The sequence below is a fragment of the Ornithodoros turicata genome, chromosome 3 (genome assembly GCF_037126465.1).
Source record: "Ornithodoros turicata isolate Travis chromosome 3, ASM3712646v1, whole genome shotgun sequence".
Taxonomy (NCBI): domain Eukaryota; kingdom Metazoa; phylum Arthropoda; class Arachnida; order Ixodida; family Argasidae; genus Ornithodoros; species Ornithodoros turicata.
The window spans coordinates 8,553,731-8,570,488 of NC_088203.1; the positions used below are offsets into that span (position 1 = coordinate 8,553,731).

At 44.6% G+C, this 16,758-nt stretch overlaps 1 protein-coding gene and 2 non-coding genes across 5 annotated transcripts in view; all 3 read left to right on the forward strand.

Annotated features, from left to right (window-relative positions):
• The window catches only part of LOC135387940 (hepatocyte growth factor receptor-like), a 42,807-nt gene that overhangs the window by 4,626 nt on the left and 21,423 nt on the right, over nt 1-16,758 (forward strand). The window contains exon 1 of one of the 3 annotated variants that reach the window (XM_064617173.1): nt 15,866-16,129. The exons of the other annotated variants lie outside the window; for them this stretch is intronic. The gene's annotated coding sequence lies outside the window, so the exon portion shown is untranslated. Of the gene's footprint in view, nt 1-15,865; nt 16,130-16,758 lie in introns of those variants that run through there. 3 annotated transcript variants of the gene reach the window in all.
• Trnay-gua (transfer RNA tyrosine (anticodon GUA)) lies at nt 7,798-7,891 on the forward strand. The gene is made up of 2 exons: nt 7,798-7,834; nt 7,856-7,891. It is a non-coding gene; the product is annotated as a tRNA-Tyr (tRNA).
• Nucleotides 9,261-9,351, forward strand: Trnay-gua (transfer RNA tyrosine (anticodon GUA)). Its single transcript is given in 2 exon segments — nt 9,261-9,297; nt 9,316-9,351. It is a non-coding gene; the product is annotated as a tRNA-Tyr (tRNA).

The following is a 16,758-nucleotide window of genomic DNA, read 5'->3' on the forward strand; positions in this document are numbered from 1 at the left end:
AAGTAAATGGCGATAAAGTTCATGTAATGAGTTGGTAGTAAGAACGTGCAGAGTGGAAAGTATTGCTCGGGGGCACCAGTGTGAATGACGTCTTGCAACTTATCTCTGATTATTAGATATTGACGTGATATTTTTGTTAGCATTCCTGTTCGCGCCCTCAAATAGCAGTGTGCTGTACACTGTAAACTGAAAAACACCCTTATGGGTGTAAATGGTTTGCCCTATAACTCACCTCTTTTTACACCGTTTTGTCTGGAACACCCTTTTTAGAGGCTGTATGCCGTGTAAAACACCCTTTGAAAGGGTGCTTTTCCTTGAAAATGCCTTCTTTCGCACCCTTTATACACCCTTTTAGGAGGGTGTTTGACAATCTTACACCCTCCTAAAAGGGCGTTGAAAGGGTGCAAAAGAAGGCATTTTCATGGAAAAGCACCCTTTCAAATGGTGTTTTATACACAGCATACACCCTCTAAAAAGGGTGTTCCAGACAAAACGGTGTAAAAAGAAGTGAGTCATAGGCAAACCATTTACACCCATAAGGGTGTTTTTCAGTTTACAGCGAGAATTGTCGAAAATTCCTTCTTTGCATATTTCCTATTAAAGAATACGTAAACTTGCGGCACTATGTGGGTGCGTTTCACAACAACAACAACAACAACAACAAATAAATTAATGATGATAAATGGGGAAATTCGCCAGATGAGGTACGGCCTACTACCCCAACGCACAATGGGCAGAATGGGTGTTCCACAATTAAATCAACCGCGGAATTTATGCTTCGTCACACTAAACTTTTTTACATCCCTTTGAGTGTCAGGTGGGTGTACCATAGCTCACACCCCTTTGAGTGTAAGAGGTTGTAGGTGTAATGAAATGCACCTATACTTCTCAGGGTGTATTTCACGACACCTTCAAACTTTTAGACTGAAAAGGGTGTAAGTTATGGTACACCCATATTACCCCTGAAAGGGTGTAACATCTACTTAGTGGGTGTGCTGCTTGTTGGTCTGCACTGGTAGTCGGACGATACCCTAACTGATTCAATCTTTGGTGTAAATCAACAATGGTGTAACGTGTGCAGCTTTGTTTCCATAGTGAGTGTATCATGCGTATCCGCCAAAGTAAATGCCTAACATGAACATGTAATGCATTGTGTTCGCCGAATATAGCAGTTCGGAACTGGTGCCATATTGGACCAGTATACGGTCTGATATACGGATAAGGACATACGCGCTTAAATTTAGAGATGAGATAAGATAAGATACGTATAACTCTTTATTCGTCACCCAGGGCTCAGATGATGTGAATTTCATTGGTGCAAAGTAATTTTGTCTGGTGGTAACGTTGGTACGTAAACGGTAAACGTGGTCTCTGATATTGCATGCATCATGCGCGTGTTTTCACGAAATCACACGCACGTAAAGGAAAAAGAAAGACCAGTATATGTGAAGAAACTGGCTCGCGATGTGCCCTCTTATTCGTCCAACCAATGAAAAGAGAGAACAATATCAAAGTAACCCTTTATCATCAACCAGAATACAGACATCCTTTTTGTCCAATAGACCTTCTGAACGCGAGAGGAGATACAATGTCCCCACGGAGCTTTTTTCTTTTTACAGAGTCTGTCTAATAGGACATTTAAAAAAAGAGAGAGTTCCCACTGTGATGTACCACCGACCGTGAACTTCCCCGAAAAAGAAGTCAAGAACGCATTGCTGCCCACGTGACCATGAAGAATTTGAAAGACGTCTGAATGAGAAGGGGCGAGGCCCGGAGAGTTAATTTCCACTCCCATCCGTGTCTCGCTTTAGAATAAATTGCGCCATCCACGAGAATTCCCATGGCTCTTCCAGCCAGAGAAGACCTGTTGCTCCACAAATGTGACCTCGGCTTCTCTCTTTTTTTTTTTTTACGGAAGCAGCTGCTGCGGATGAAACAAATTGCTTACGACAAGTTAACATACGTCAGAGATCGGGGGCGGATCTCGGGAGGGTGGTTCCTGATATCCTAACCCTCCCCCCCGTCTGTTGTTACATATACACTCTAAGAAAAAAAGGAGTACTTTTACTCCTTTTGGGGAGTAATTGCATTGCCACAAAAAATAGTCCCTTTCGGGAGTAAATGCACGGGAGTAAATGAATGTCACAGAGTGAATACCGCATTTCACGCGCTGTTGTAAGAGTCCCAGGTACATAATTGGTGCGCATGCATGAGAATACTTTGAAGCAAACCGTCAACCGTGATATATCGAGTGATATAAAATCTTGCGCCATACTAGGGCACAATTCGCGAAGAAAGGTGCGCTAACTGTTTCTTACTCTGTGTGGCTGGAAAATTGCGACGTTGGTGGAGTTATACAGCCTTATGTCGTTCAAATTGACCAAGGGCACATACTTACGTAGACTGTTGCATTCAGGAGACCATTCGCGATGTTTAGTGACAATTTGCAGTCCTGGGGAGTAAATGTCGGGACTAAATGTTGGGTTAGGGGACTAAAATGGGGAGTAATTGCAGACTAGGGGAGAAGAAGCTGCAATTACTCCCCGTTTTACTCCTTTTTTTCTTAGAGTGTAGAGCTTCAGTTGACTTTAGCTTAGTAGGATGCTGTCCGAGGCAGAACCCCCCCCCTCCCCCGAATAATCCTAGGTCAGCCTCCGGCACTGATAGACTATGAACATCTACGGACTATGGATGGGCTTGAAGCAGTAATGCTGTGCTGTGGGCACAAAGAACGAAATAGTTGTTGTGGTCCGGACTACACTGGACAAAAGGCTCTCGTATATAACGGCGGATAACAGCTCAGTATGTCCTTCCACTGATTGTAGTTTTCTCAACATCAAATAAATAAACGAATAAAATAAACGAATGGAAAGAAAGAAGAGCTGCAAGACCCAAAATACCTCAACGATCTCGACGCACACAGCGAAACCTGGGCCAACCGCGCAAAACTACGGGGCAAGACTTATGCCCTTGTGTCTGTGATTTGTGTGTGTGTGTGTGTGTGTGAATTTCTTTTTCCGAAGAGTATATAGGAAGCCAAATGTTGGCTGACCTCTCTCAACACTTCAAAAAGAAGAAGAATAAGAGGTCCCAGATGTACAGAGTTCATGTGTCGTCCATCCCCATCGTTTTTTTTTCTTCTTTCTTTCTTCTTTTTTTCTTTTCCTTCGTTCTTTTTATTTATTTTTTTGCTCCCAGGTTCAGCCAATGTCGTGTCCTGTACCAACTACCCCACCTTTCCGTTTTCGTCAGTTGATCTCGTGCGCATATTCCTTTCCTATTTTTCTTTGTACGAGCCAACAGATCTCGTAGAAATTTACCGTTGTAATGATCGTCACATTTGTTCAATCAAGCATTTCGGACGTATACCACCTGCATGGATGTTCCGACATGCCTGTGTAATTACTAGATCGAAGCAGCTGCACAGGTGTTACGATCGCAACGGTTGATCGACCGATGGCGCAGGTATCCCGCTTCCCCCTTTCACGGCCAAACAACCCACTGCATCCATATTTGAGACTTAACATTTCCGTAAAATTTTTTTCCCGTGTACGTAGCTTCTCCCCCCCCCCCTATTTTTTAGACATAGATACCGGACCTACGCCTATAATAGATACGTAGACCTAATATAGATACCTAATAGATACGCCGCAAAGGATAGCGACAGTAACTTTTTGGGTTCTGGAAATATTATTGTTACGTACTTCAGAAATGAATAAATAATTTCCATTATGTCTTCGAAATTGGCGAGGGCAACACACTTCCCCCCCCCCCCCGTTATAGTACCTCTACATCAACCCCCATATTACGAAAGTGACGTAAGCTACGGTAGGCTAGGGTTCAACAGCCTAGGAAAGAGAGCGGAAAAGGGGGCGCACCTATTCGTCTCTAGTACGGGTACTTCCCTTACACACACGAGGAGGAAGCCTTCAACGAGTCACCTGTGCACGTTCGTGTCGATGTTTCATTAATCTCTGTACTTTCCTTCGGCATCCAAGAAAGCATCCACGAACGTTGACAAGATGGTCGGGGAGCAAATGATCGTCTGCGAAGAGATGTCGTCTGCTACGACTTTCGTCTGTTGAGAAGCCACGTCCTCTTCTTTTTTCCTGCCTTCCGGACAGTGCCAACGCCATCTTAATACCTGCTTAATGGCTCTTCTTACTCCTTTGTCACGTGAACATAAGTCGTCTGCTTCAGCCAATCGACGCAGTCGATTTCAAACACATGGCATTGAAAGCCACCGGCTTTTGGTGACGTCAAAGGTGTCGATGCTTCTCAGTTTAGAGGGCCTTGATCAAGTTGCAACTGTACGAATTACGCGCATTGATGGCAGGAGTCTTCTGTTTTAGATCGTGCTAGAGCATGTAACTATTGGACGACAATTACCTAAAATTCATTACTTTTTAATTAGACGCCTTCGCGAAACTGCGGGACAGCAGAACTTGAGGACATCATTATTGGAACCCACCCTCTTTCTTGAAAATTCTGGAACGCGAGCATGTACTTTGATATATCAATCGCCTTTGTTTACCAGCCTACAACTTTTGTATGCAAATAAGACGAAACCAGAACTATACGCACTCCTCGAGCGCAGAAACGACATCCGGCTTATGCCGGCCGGAAAGTGACTATCTAGCCAACAGCTCAGCGTTTCTTCCAATCAGCTCGATCGCTACAAAACACGTGGATCGAGGAGTGCGTAGTTTCAGTTTCGGTTTCAGTATCTGCATATCGAAATTTGGCTACGTGCTAGTTTCAGGATACTTAAAAATAAAAGATGACGAATTTAAATTATGGCTATCGCTCCAATTCTGCTATCTCGCATTTCCGCGAAAACGTCTAATTAGTAACTTAATTAATTAAGTTTAAGTACTTAATCGGCTAGGAATTACATGCTCGTTCCTACAGGACGTCAGCCCTGAAAACTGCATCTATAGGTAGCTCTCATAGTTTATTACTGTAAAGGATTTAATAAAAAAAAACGCCCTGTATGTAGCACTCGTTTACATTGTACTACATACCGTTATTTCTTATTGAAACCGGCTCTCGGCCTATGGCCGACTCAAGCCATTGCAAGCCTGCAGACTGTTGTGACGTCACAGCATTAGTGGACTCCCATTCTACTACTATCACAGGGGTGACACAAACCCGCCATTGTTGTAACTACCCTCAAGCGGGTGCTTTTGGCAAAACTGCCATCTTGTCCTGGTCACACGTCATAGAAAACGTCATTTTGAGGTCATGTGACTTTGTTTACGTGTCGTTTTGCCGCTTACCGACATATTTTCGCCGTCATAACACCAAGAGATGACCGTATTTTGCCAGCGTAAACTATGTGGTGCTTCTTCCGCAACATGGTAGCCCATTTCACCTTAGTTTACGTACATAGCATCGGCTCCGTAAGTCTTAACGCGCGGTCGTCATCACATCTTTGGAAGTTGTCAGCAATACGAGGCTTTATGTGTAAAACTGCGCGTTTTTTTTGCGAGATTATCGGATAAAAATAATTACCGTGATCGAAAAACATTCAAAACGTCGTCCAGAAACAACAACCGCATTGTTTACAAACGGTTTGGCCGCCGATCGCGGGCGCCGCCATCTTTAAGGTCACGTGTGCCTTGACGTTTGCTGTGACGTGCGACCAGGACCTGTCCAGGATGCATTGCGTTCGCCCGGCACGCTTTCGTCTACGGAGCAATACATTGGATGCCACCCCTGTGACTACTATCGACACTTCGGTGCTCCAGAGTATCGTACATTCATTTTGCGTACACTTTGCTGTCTACATTTTCGTATCAGATGGCATTTTTATCTGACAATCACCATTTCCTCTCGAACAACATGTCATGACGTTTATGATTTGACAAATGATATTTGTGATTGTACAATCGTTATGATCAACGCTATCATAACGTTATCAACGGGTCGCGTGTCGCTGTATTGGTGACGATGGTGTACTTGTTGGAGCGCTCGTATCGGACATTCGACTGGCATTGGCAGTGGGCCATACAGTTTCACATATTCAACGGATACGCGTCTGTCGAAACCTTCACAGACACGTGGATCTCGTTGATGGATGGCTATAGAACAATGCAGTTAGCGGTTGTCTATACAGTGAGTGTACAAAGATGTTCAATTGCATTCGCTTGGTTTGACTGCCTCGTTGCGTTTGCATGTGTTCTGTATGTAAGGATAGGGAATGGTGTCAGGTCTTCATAAAGCTCCGAAAGGAAGCCCTCTATCGCGCAGGAAGCATAAGGATTGACATTGATCGAGCGATTGATTGAGTTCACGACGCGAGAAGAACGGGATCGTGGATCCCGGATCAGCTGAGTCAAACAGATTTTTTTTTTTAATTATGGGAACTACAGCCTCCACAGCAGACGTACAAAGCACATACCATATTGTTTCTGTCGCGGAAGAAGTCGGAACGCGCAGATATATCTTACTGTTCGAGATACTGGTGATACGGATACAACGTACTGTAACCGCATAGCTGGATTCTCCTTCACTATTACGAACTACTCACTAGTAATAAAAGGTAATTTATAAGATGTAAGATTAAACTTCAGATCAACCGAATATGTGTTTCCCAGTTGTATATAACCTATGAAATGTCTTACCGCAATTATACTACATTAATTCCACTTGTGTAACCTCATGGCGAGCATAACGATATTCAACACGTTACTGTTTTTTTTTTTAATGCAGTATTGCCTGGAGCTACGCTCACCGCAAACCCATAGAAAGAAAGTATGTATCAATCTTGCCGACCGAACACTGCACGCGAGCTTACGCCGCAAACCCGAATCAGGGCCTCCACCAGTCTTCGAACGCTTTCAAAACACCTCCCCCTTCGAAAGCGGGTCAGTGACCAGCTGATGTTGTCGTCTGCTTTCAGGAGCGTCTCCCCCCCCCCCCCCCTACCCTCTCCCCCCATTCCCTCGCCTTTCCGTAAATCTTTCTATCCATCAGATTGGCGCGAAATACATACATAGAAAATCTCTGCAGAATGAGAGGCGCCGTCCTCGCTACCAGACGGACCTTGCTTTGACCGCAGCGACGCACTGCGGAGAAAACGAAAGAAACGTGGTCGCGCGTGTGCACGTTATGGTTTCTGTTTGTGACGTAAACGTTGCCGCGGTCGGGGTATACAGTATATTTCTTTTTACTTGCGTACGCAGCGTGTAAAAGGGGTGTAAACAAACACATTTGTTTAATTCGACACACTCAACCGAAAGATGTAATAGAAGGATTTAAAATGGCGTTTGAAAGACACCCGTCACCCCCAGAATGGTGTTTCCTGCAGAATACGCCCATTTAGATGGTGTTCTCTGTAGAATACGCTATTTGGAGTGCTGCCTCGCAGCACCTTTCTGTAGGCTGAGGAGCTTACAGTACAAATTAGTGTTCCACAGATAAAGATCATTTCCAGTGGAAAGGTGCAAAAATACTGTGTAGCTGGCTCCAAGTGATTGTACAGGCTCTATCTGGTTTTGCTTTTGTCACCCGACATCAAATACATAAAATACGATGTTGTCCGAAAGATGTTGTTCTTCGTCTTTAGGGGTCTCATCCACCCACCATTACAATGCTAACTACTACTACTACTAGTACTACCAAGCCAAACGACGCTACTAAGTTTGCCACTACTAAGTTAAACGACGAAGAACGGTAGAGTGAAAAGCTGTTGGGTAGCTTTGGGCGGCAGCATTCCCGGACTAAACCTTGACCGACGGGGGAAGCCAGGTTAGGAATGTCATTTTCTCCTCTGCGGTACAAAACACTGTCGTTCCGTCGATAGCTCAGTTGGTAGAGCGGTGGACTGTAGAGAATTGTTTACCAAGTAGTCATCCATAGGTCGCTGGTTCGAATCCGGCTCGACGGATGTTTTGTTATATTTAACGATGAATGTTCATGCTCGTATTTTCAGTTTGATCGGCGCATTACAGGCCAAATTATATTTGAAAGATAAAAGGCTTAGAGGTTAAATTGGATAACGTTATTATTTTTATTATATTAATTAACTGTGGCGTTTTAAACGCTTTGGTATCTTAATTCTCTCCACAGACTGATGTAAAGCTTGCGAGTTCGAATACACCATTTGTATATTTGTTTTTAATTGTTGTTGAATTATGAGTTACCGCCGCGAAGTAACTAGCGGCGTACATACAGATGGAGAGAGGACAGCATGAAGGAACTTGAGACAGGGGGATGGCATGCGTCGTGGGTTGACTTCAGGAGGAACTGTGTCGACAACCGTCTGGAAGTGCACCCAGAAATCCCAGGGGAAACCTGAGAGAGCACGAGCCGGTGGAAGGATCCGAAACCATCGCATCCCAGTCTACAGCGTAGCTAAATTAGTTCACGAAGCGACCACGTTGGCGCTACTCTCCCAAGCAGAAGAAGCAGCACAACAACTTGGTCCAATATTGGACCAATATTGGCAATGTCGGCCAAATACTAGACCAAGATTGGACCAATATTAGTCCAATATTGGCCAAATTGACCAATGTCGGCCAAATACTGGACCAAGATTGGACCAAGAATCATTTCATTCATTTCACCTTAAATGCCCTTGCGGGCTTTACACAAGGGAGTGGAGTAAATTGACAAAGTAATTTGAACATTTTCGCACAAACATGACGCAAACCTGAAGTTACAGGAAGAAGAAAAATAATAATTGAAAATAAAGGAGAGCCACAAAAAGTTAGACACCGTACATTATAAGTTATTAATGCAAAAAATATGAATACAGAAGTGAACCTTCTAGTAAAAACACATTAGCAAAGAAGATATGTTGATAACGAAATGAATTATTGGGCCAGTATTGCCAATATTGGTCCAATATTGGCCAAACTGACCAATGTCAGCCAAATACTGGACCAAGATGTTGCTCTGCTTGGGTCGTTTCCTTGCCTCTACCTGGCACAGCTTGTAACTGCTGGCTTTAGACAATGTCTGAGTTTTTTTCAACCAAGTAACGAGTAATGCCGTTACATTACACATGCCTTACGCATCCACAAAATGCAACGCATTAGAATTACTCATGGCCGAGATATGTAATGCATTACTCCGCGCCTCTGCAACATTAATTGTCATAGGGATAACCACATATCGTTGGGCGCACGTATCGGTAGTGGGAGCTCCCCCTCGAAGCGTCAGCAACTCTACATGAGATAATGAGGCCAGAGAAAGTAGGGCAGGAGTTTCGCTTTCACCGCTCGCTCGCCGTCCAAAGTACAATTTTCTGCGTCCCGTCGATAGCTCAGTTGGTAGAGCGGTGGACTGTAGAGGTTTCCTCCTGTGGACATCCACAGGTCGCTGGTTCGAATCCGGCTCGACGGACACTTTTTTTTTCTTTCCTTTTCGCGGCTGTATATTCGCGGCATTCTGACGTTTTTATAATAATGTCACGCGACGTCTATGAGAATGTACATAATACTGACACCGTGTTTCGTGGAACAACGAAGTCTCTAAAAGCGTAAGACGCTGCTGAAAGTAAAAGCTTTCATGTTGGGCATTCAGAATTTCAGCATTCGTAAGCATGTTTTAGACATGTGATGTATACATGCGTAAAGAAAAAAAAAAGAAACCTGTGTAACGTGTGCAAATGTTGATCCAGGACAAAACCAAGGCTCGGAAAAAGTAATATAATGCACCGAATGTTCAAGCACACAGTACTGAACGAGGAAATTTCCTTTATTTGTTTATTTTTTGTGCGAGGAAAGACCAAGTACGAGCACGAACTTCGACTCCGATTTCGACGACGTTTCCTTCCTCCCGGTCCAGTATTCATAAACCACCTACCACCAATAATCCGCGCGCGCTGTGACCTGCACCGCTAGTTGTATCCGTGTTATTACCGGGCGGTTGGCACGCCGATATAACCTACGAAGTCGTCCCCATAGGCACTATTCCCCGCGAGTATTATGTACCGTGACTCTGATACCAGTATATTGGAAACTCAGCAGCCCGACTGGTGATGGTGAGGCCAGCTTCCGGAGACGATCTTTCAAGAAAGGCGAAACAAAATATTTTTGATGCGCATGGCCTAGCAACACATGGTGCCCCCAGATCCGATATTTTGCTGGCATTTGGACGTTGGCAACCTTTAACTGGAGCATATACGGGACGCGCACATAGAACACGCGTTAGGAAGTCTCACTCTCATGCAACGGTTTCGACATCCACAGAGATAAACGATATCGGTCTGAAACTGCGTGGCTCACTGCCAATGTCCTTCGTCTGTCTCTCTCGGACAAAGTTGGGCTATAACAAGCAGAGCATTATTATGCCACGAACGGAATGCCAAAAGGGACGCAGCTTTCTTTGATAACGCTATGATAACATTGATGGTAACAAGTGCGCAATCACAAGCCTCCGCTCCTGCAGACTTGCCAGACGAATGTCGGCACAGTTTCCCTTGAAGTCGACCCAGGACGCATATACTTACCCTGTCCACCCCCCCCCCCCCCCCACTCCTTCCTGCTGTCCTCTCTCCACCTGTTCACGCCTGTACGGCACTCATAAACACGGTTACTTCGTGGCGCTAAAAAGAAAAAAAACTCCGCATACGCATATAGTATATTGATACATATTATCATTATTATTATTGATATAGATTATTACAGATTATTATGATACAGATTATTATTAGTATATTGATTATTATATTGATATAGATGATAGTTATTGCCAGGCCAAACGCCAGAATGTATAAAAACAGGATGACAAACAACATCCAGGTTGAGCTAGAAAAAGTGTACTGTATGTGTTCTCGAATATACTTGACAGCAATAGAACATAAAATCACTCCTCCTATATGACTCTATGAAAGCCCCGAAGCGTCCAATGATATCGTTATCGGTCTCTAGAATGATATTGTTCTCGTTCCTGATTTGTTGAGAATGAGAGGCGAAGGGATAAGTGCGGTGCGCTGGTTGGCGCGGCAAGCTGGTATCGTCATCATCTCCACCACCATCTTCTATAGAATGTTTATACAGGGTGTGTGCAGAAAAACATGACCCGCATTTAGGCACATAGCTTGTTGCCTACCTAACTAACGAACTTCCGGTGGCGCACGATGGCGCATTTATGCGTGCGAAATGTGTAGAAAAATTGTGGAAGCCATACCCAGCTTAAAAAATAAACGGAACAACGAAAACGTCGGCTTCCGTGCATCAGAATAGGGCAACATGGTGGACAACAGGGTGTATGTGAAAGGGCAACGTGGTGCACGTAGCAGAGTTGTGTGCAAGTACCGCTAGGGCAGATGTCGGTGCATAAATCGAAACGATGTCCCACATGGATGCTCATCGGCAGTACCCCTAGCGGTGCCTGCACATAACTCTCGTGAGACGGAAATGCACTACAATGCACTGTCATGACCGCCCTATTCTAATGCATGGAAGCCCATGTTTTCGCGCTCCGTTTATTTTTTTACACTGAGTATGGCTTCCAGGATTTTTTTGTAGCTTTCACACGCATAAATACGCCGTCGTGCGCCACCGGAAGTTCCTCGGCTAAGTAGACAACGAGTTACACGTAAAAATGCGGGTCATGTTTTTCTGCACACACCCTGTATATGTCGCAACCGAGCGATAGTGACCAGAACGAAAGCCGACTGTATAGCGAGAGACCTCACCATTATGATTTTTCCGCAGTGTTATACTTTTAATGGTAGTATACATGCAACGAGAAAGAAAGAAAAGCATAGACACTGAGTTTAGAGTACGGTGCATAGCTAATAAGGATCACGTCGAGTCTTCTAGACCCATTAACTTATTCACCCTGCTCGACTCTTCTTTATGATATCAGTATAGCCGAGATAAAGGGGGGTCTCATATTTGATGGATTACATCTTACGTGACACAAAAGGTCGCGGCGCAGCTTACAAACCGAGGAATACCCCCCCAGTTTGCTCGATTGCTGTAATCTTATTCGCCCTTCGTGCGCCATTTAAGAGTCAATAAAAGAAGAGTGAATATCAGGCGTTATGTAAGCTCTTATAAAAAGAGGCTCGTAATCTATCAAAGGCCTGTCCCGTCTTTTGCTCGTCTTTGTCGCGGGACTTCGCTTACTAACGAGAAGGGAGGTTTCGAAGGAAACCTGCTTTGTCTCAATCTATCACTCGTCCGTTGAATAGGAGACTCGCGAAAATCACACCGGGGGCCGCTATATATATGGGAGAGCGTGTTCTTCAGCTGCTTCGCAGTTTGACTTACCTGTGACGGATCTGATTTAGGTGATCGAATGTGCAGAGATTGAAACCTTTATTTTAAGATGCATAGCAGCGAAAAGAGCTGCAGTTCCTCCCTATTCAAATTCGAGACTTTATGGGCGCTTGGATCGTGGACTTGGACAATGCTGCAGCGAGTAGTCAATGATATATGATTGTACAAGTAGGATTATGTGTACATATTTTTAATAATAATCACTTCACGCCATCATGCGCACACACACAGACTTCATCATCATGATCATCATCATCATGACTTCTTCATTATTGAGTCCGCCCACATCTTTCCCTTGGTCGGATGTACATAAAGCAGGTGCTTCAAATACAGTCAACCCTCGATTTATGAACCTTCGATTTATGAATTCCCTCGTTTTATGAACACTAGCACGAGGAACCAAACTTTTTACATGCATTTTTTCCTCGTTTTATGAACCTCGATATTCGAATAATGAATGGTATTTATGGGAACCAACTAGGAGTTGCCTAGCGTTTTTGCCCTGAATTTATGAACGGATCGTTCCGAGGCCAACAAAAACCTTCAAATGGATTATTCGTGGTCTTATGAATGACGCCTGAACAGACAAAACGTTTTCGAGGTATTGCACCCTCGGTTCTTAACCCCTCGAAATCCGAACAACAAACGGATTTTTGCAGAAGTGTTCCTGACCTCAATTGACACAGCGGAAGGCATGGTCCAAAGCAAAATTAAACAATTTCGTATTGCATAATAAACAGAGTGTGAATGCGCTAACGTCTGTTTTTTGTGAGATTGATACAGCAGAAGGCATGGTCCAAAGCAATTTTACACAATATATTGCATTATAAACACAATATCAACTCGGAAATACTGTTCCATTTGCTCGATAGTACTCACTTAACGGAATTTTTGATTTATGAATCCCTCGATTTATGAACGATTTTTCGGGGAACCGAGGGTGTTCATAAATCGAGGGTTGACTGTATATCCAGTCATACCTGTGCATTTCCTATGTGTAGGGCTCTGTGTTTTGGGGTTAAACCCTTTAAAACTCGTTTGTACCGCCCCCCCCCCCCCCTCCTGTTATTGTAAGATCCGAAAAAAAGAAGAAGAAAAAAACAGCAAACGAACTTTGCAAAGTGCCAATTCAGTCGCGAACACGGGCACTGGAGAACACAAAGCACTGGACATTCAGCGCAGCTGATCTTATGTCAATCTAAAATGCGAGAAGCGCCCTTTTCTTTTTCTTTTTTCAGCCTGACAATCTACTTTTCCACCCGGTAACGCGTATCCCGAAATAAAACCCGATTTTTAGCCCGATTTTCAAAAACACAAAACCCGAAGTCTACCCACAAATTTGGCTCTATACCCATCCCCATATCATCGTCATCGTGTATTTCTCTCTCTCTCTCTTGGCTCTATACGCGCCTACGAGACGACCTCACCAGGAAGTATGTAAGGCATGCCGAAAATCATGGATAACATGCATGAAGGATGTCGGCTTCCGCACAGGAGAGAGAGAGACGTCGAGCCTGCAGCGCAGTCGCGCGTAACGACGTCGCTGTCGGTGTGTAGCAGACATGAGGTACACTGTAAACTGAAAAACACCCTTATGGGTGTAAATGGCTTGTCCTATAACTGACACCTCTTTTTACACCATATGGTCTTAGAACACCCTTTTCAGAGGGTGTATTGTGTGTAAGACACCCTTTGAAAGGGTGCTTTTCCTTGAAAATGCCTTCTTTTGCACCCTTTAAACACCCTTTTAGGAGGGTGTTTAACAACTTTACACCCTCCTAGAATGTTGTTTAAAGGGTGCAAAAGAAAGCACTTTCAAGGAAAAGCACCCTTTCAAAGGGTGTCTTACACAGAATACACCCTCTGAAAAGGGTGTTCTAAGACCATATGGTGTAAAAAGAGGTGTCAGTTATAGGACAAGCCATTTACACCCATAAGGGTGTTTTTCAGTTTACAGTGATATCTGCCGTTTCTGGTGTACGTTTTATTCTTCGTACGCCCTTAGGCAAGCAGGAGCATCTACGATCTACACTCTAAGAAAAAAATGAGTAAAACGGGGAGTAATTGCAGCTTCTACTCCCCTAGTCTGCAATGACTCCCCATTTTAGTCCCCTAACCCAACATTTAGTCCCGACATATACTCCCCAGGACTGCAAATTGTCACCAAACTTCGCGAATGGTCTCCTCAATGCAAAAGTCTACGTAAATATGTGTCCTTGGTCAATTTGAACGACATAAGGCTGTATAACTCAGACAACGTAGCAATTTTCCAGCCCACACAGAGTAAGAAACAGTTGGCGCATCTTTCTTCGCAAATTGTGCCCTAGTATGGCGCAAGATTTTACATCACTCGATATATCACGGTTGACGGTTTGCTTCAAAGTGTTTTCATGCATGCGCACCGATTATGTACCTGGGACTCTTACAACAGCGCGTGAAATGTGGTCTTCACTCTGTGACATTCATTTACTCTCGTGCATTTACCCCCGAAAGGGACTATTTTTTTGTGGCAATGCAATTACTCCCCAAAAGGAGTAAAAGTACTCCTTTCTTTCTTAGAGTGTATGACTACATCTCGACGACCCCCTTCTTCATGTATACGGCGATTTCCATTGAGGGAGTAAAAGCTCCGCCCATGATGTGCGTGGTTCAGCACCTTCGTGCGCCTTCGCGTCTCCAATGTGGTTCTTAAAACACCTAAACTCTCTGGTTGGTGGAGGTCACTGAGGAAGGTTGTGGTGGCATGCTGCACTTAATTCGCAGAGCTGCACACGTTAAAATGATCTGTACGTCCACCCCTATAGCTGTTTATGGTGGCTGATTTTGGCTGCCGGCGGGGCTAACCATATACCACCTTATCGATAAGGTATCTGTATATATATATATATATATATTGTAAACTGCTCGCTGCCGGCTCATCAGATATTCGTAGGTTCCTTCCTGAGACTCGAAGGCGACCAGGGGCGGATCTAGGATTTTTTCTGAGAGGGAGCGGGGTGTCCAGTCTTGGCCAGTAGGGTAGATAAACGATCTAGGTCAATTAAACACTATGTGAAGACAGAAATTGAAGAGAGGGTGTCAGGACATCCTGACCCTCCTCTAGATCCGCCACTGAAGGCAACCTGGGGCTCGAAACTTTGCACCAGTTCCGCGCTCTTCCTTTGGCTTCCCACGAGCTCAGTTTTGCGCACACTTCCTTGTGAAGTCTGCCCAGGACAGGCCAACAATAGATTTGCTGCGTCAGTTACACCACACTCTGTCCTTCTTCGATTCTCGTACGCTACTGCACTTCCCCTACACTGCATCGCCTGCTGCATGAATGCCGTTTCATGGATTCACGCTCGGCATACCCTCCAAAATCCAACACCCAGGAAATAGACCGCGTGCCGTCCTCAAAAAAATTCCGTCATCCTCCAGTATACATCATACCATATAGGAGCAGCTCCCACCCAGAAAGCCAGCGGTTCCATAATTATCACGAACACAGTAACGGTCGTTACTGTCGCTTTAACTCGATCCGTGCACACGTACCTGGCGTCGACACACGTCACGCAAAGCTCCGGCCTTCGTCTTTGTTAACTCCCGCGAAAATCAGTAGCAGCACGCTTCCGCCCCGGCCGTTCGTTACAGTGCAGACGTATACGATGTGACCTTATCCTTCATGTGCGCGCGTTTTCCAGTGAGATGTTGCAAATATGCCGTTCGGAAGTAACAGGTTTCATGGGGTACGATCGACATGTTTGCCGTTGGCGTTTTCTGGTGTGTGTATACGTACACAGCGGTACTCCATCTTGTGCTTGTGATTTGGTGCGTCCCGCTCGAGGATGAGGATCTGTTTGTAGACACACCACGTTGTGGAAAAAGCGTGATTCATGTCGGCGCCGGCTGAGGTGTGCGTGAGTTGGATATTAGTTTCCGGATATTAGTCTTTATTCGTGGAGTGGGATTGGCGTTGGGTTGGTAAAAATGTGCTACCGGTTACCGCGAACCGGTTACCGCCTTGTCCCACCTGTTTACCGATATCTTACCGAGATATCGAAGAAGAAAGTCTAATTCATTCTCTTGTTGTCGCGTGTCTGAATGCGTATGTCGTCATTAGGGGACGTAATTTTAGCGTGCCCCAAATAAACGGGGCGTACCGCGCACGCAAATGAAAGGCAGTCGGACGGTTTCCCTATACACCGCTGTCTAAAACGCAAGGACCTCGTACTTGCAGCACCACCACAGTATTCAATTTGTGTACGAATTCGTCGATTGAAAAAAAAAAAGATATAGAAGTTCTGTTTTTTTTTCTGTTTTTTTTTTTTAAGTTCTGTTCCCAAATATCGTTGTTCAACTTATATTCCACTGTTTTGCATGAGCTATCGTTAAAATCTCGTTTTTAACATCGGCAACAATAATTCTGATCTGCCGAACGCGATGCACCCGAGCAATCTGAGCAACCTCGCTTTCCCAGAACCCAAAACACATATGAGGTTCTGGGCCATGAGCAGTGGCGACCCCCTGTTTCGTTGGGCTT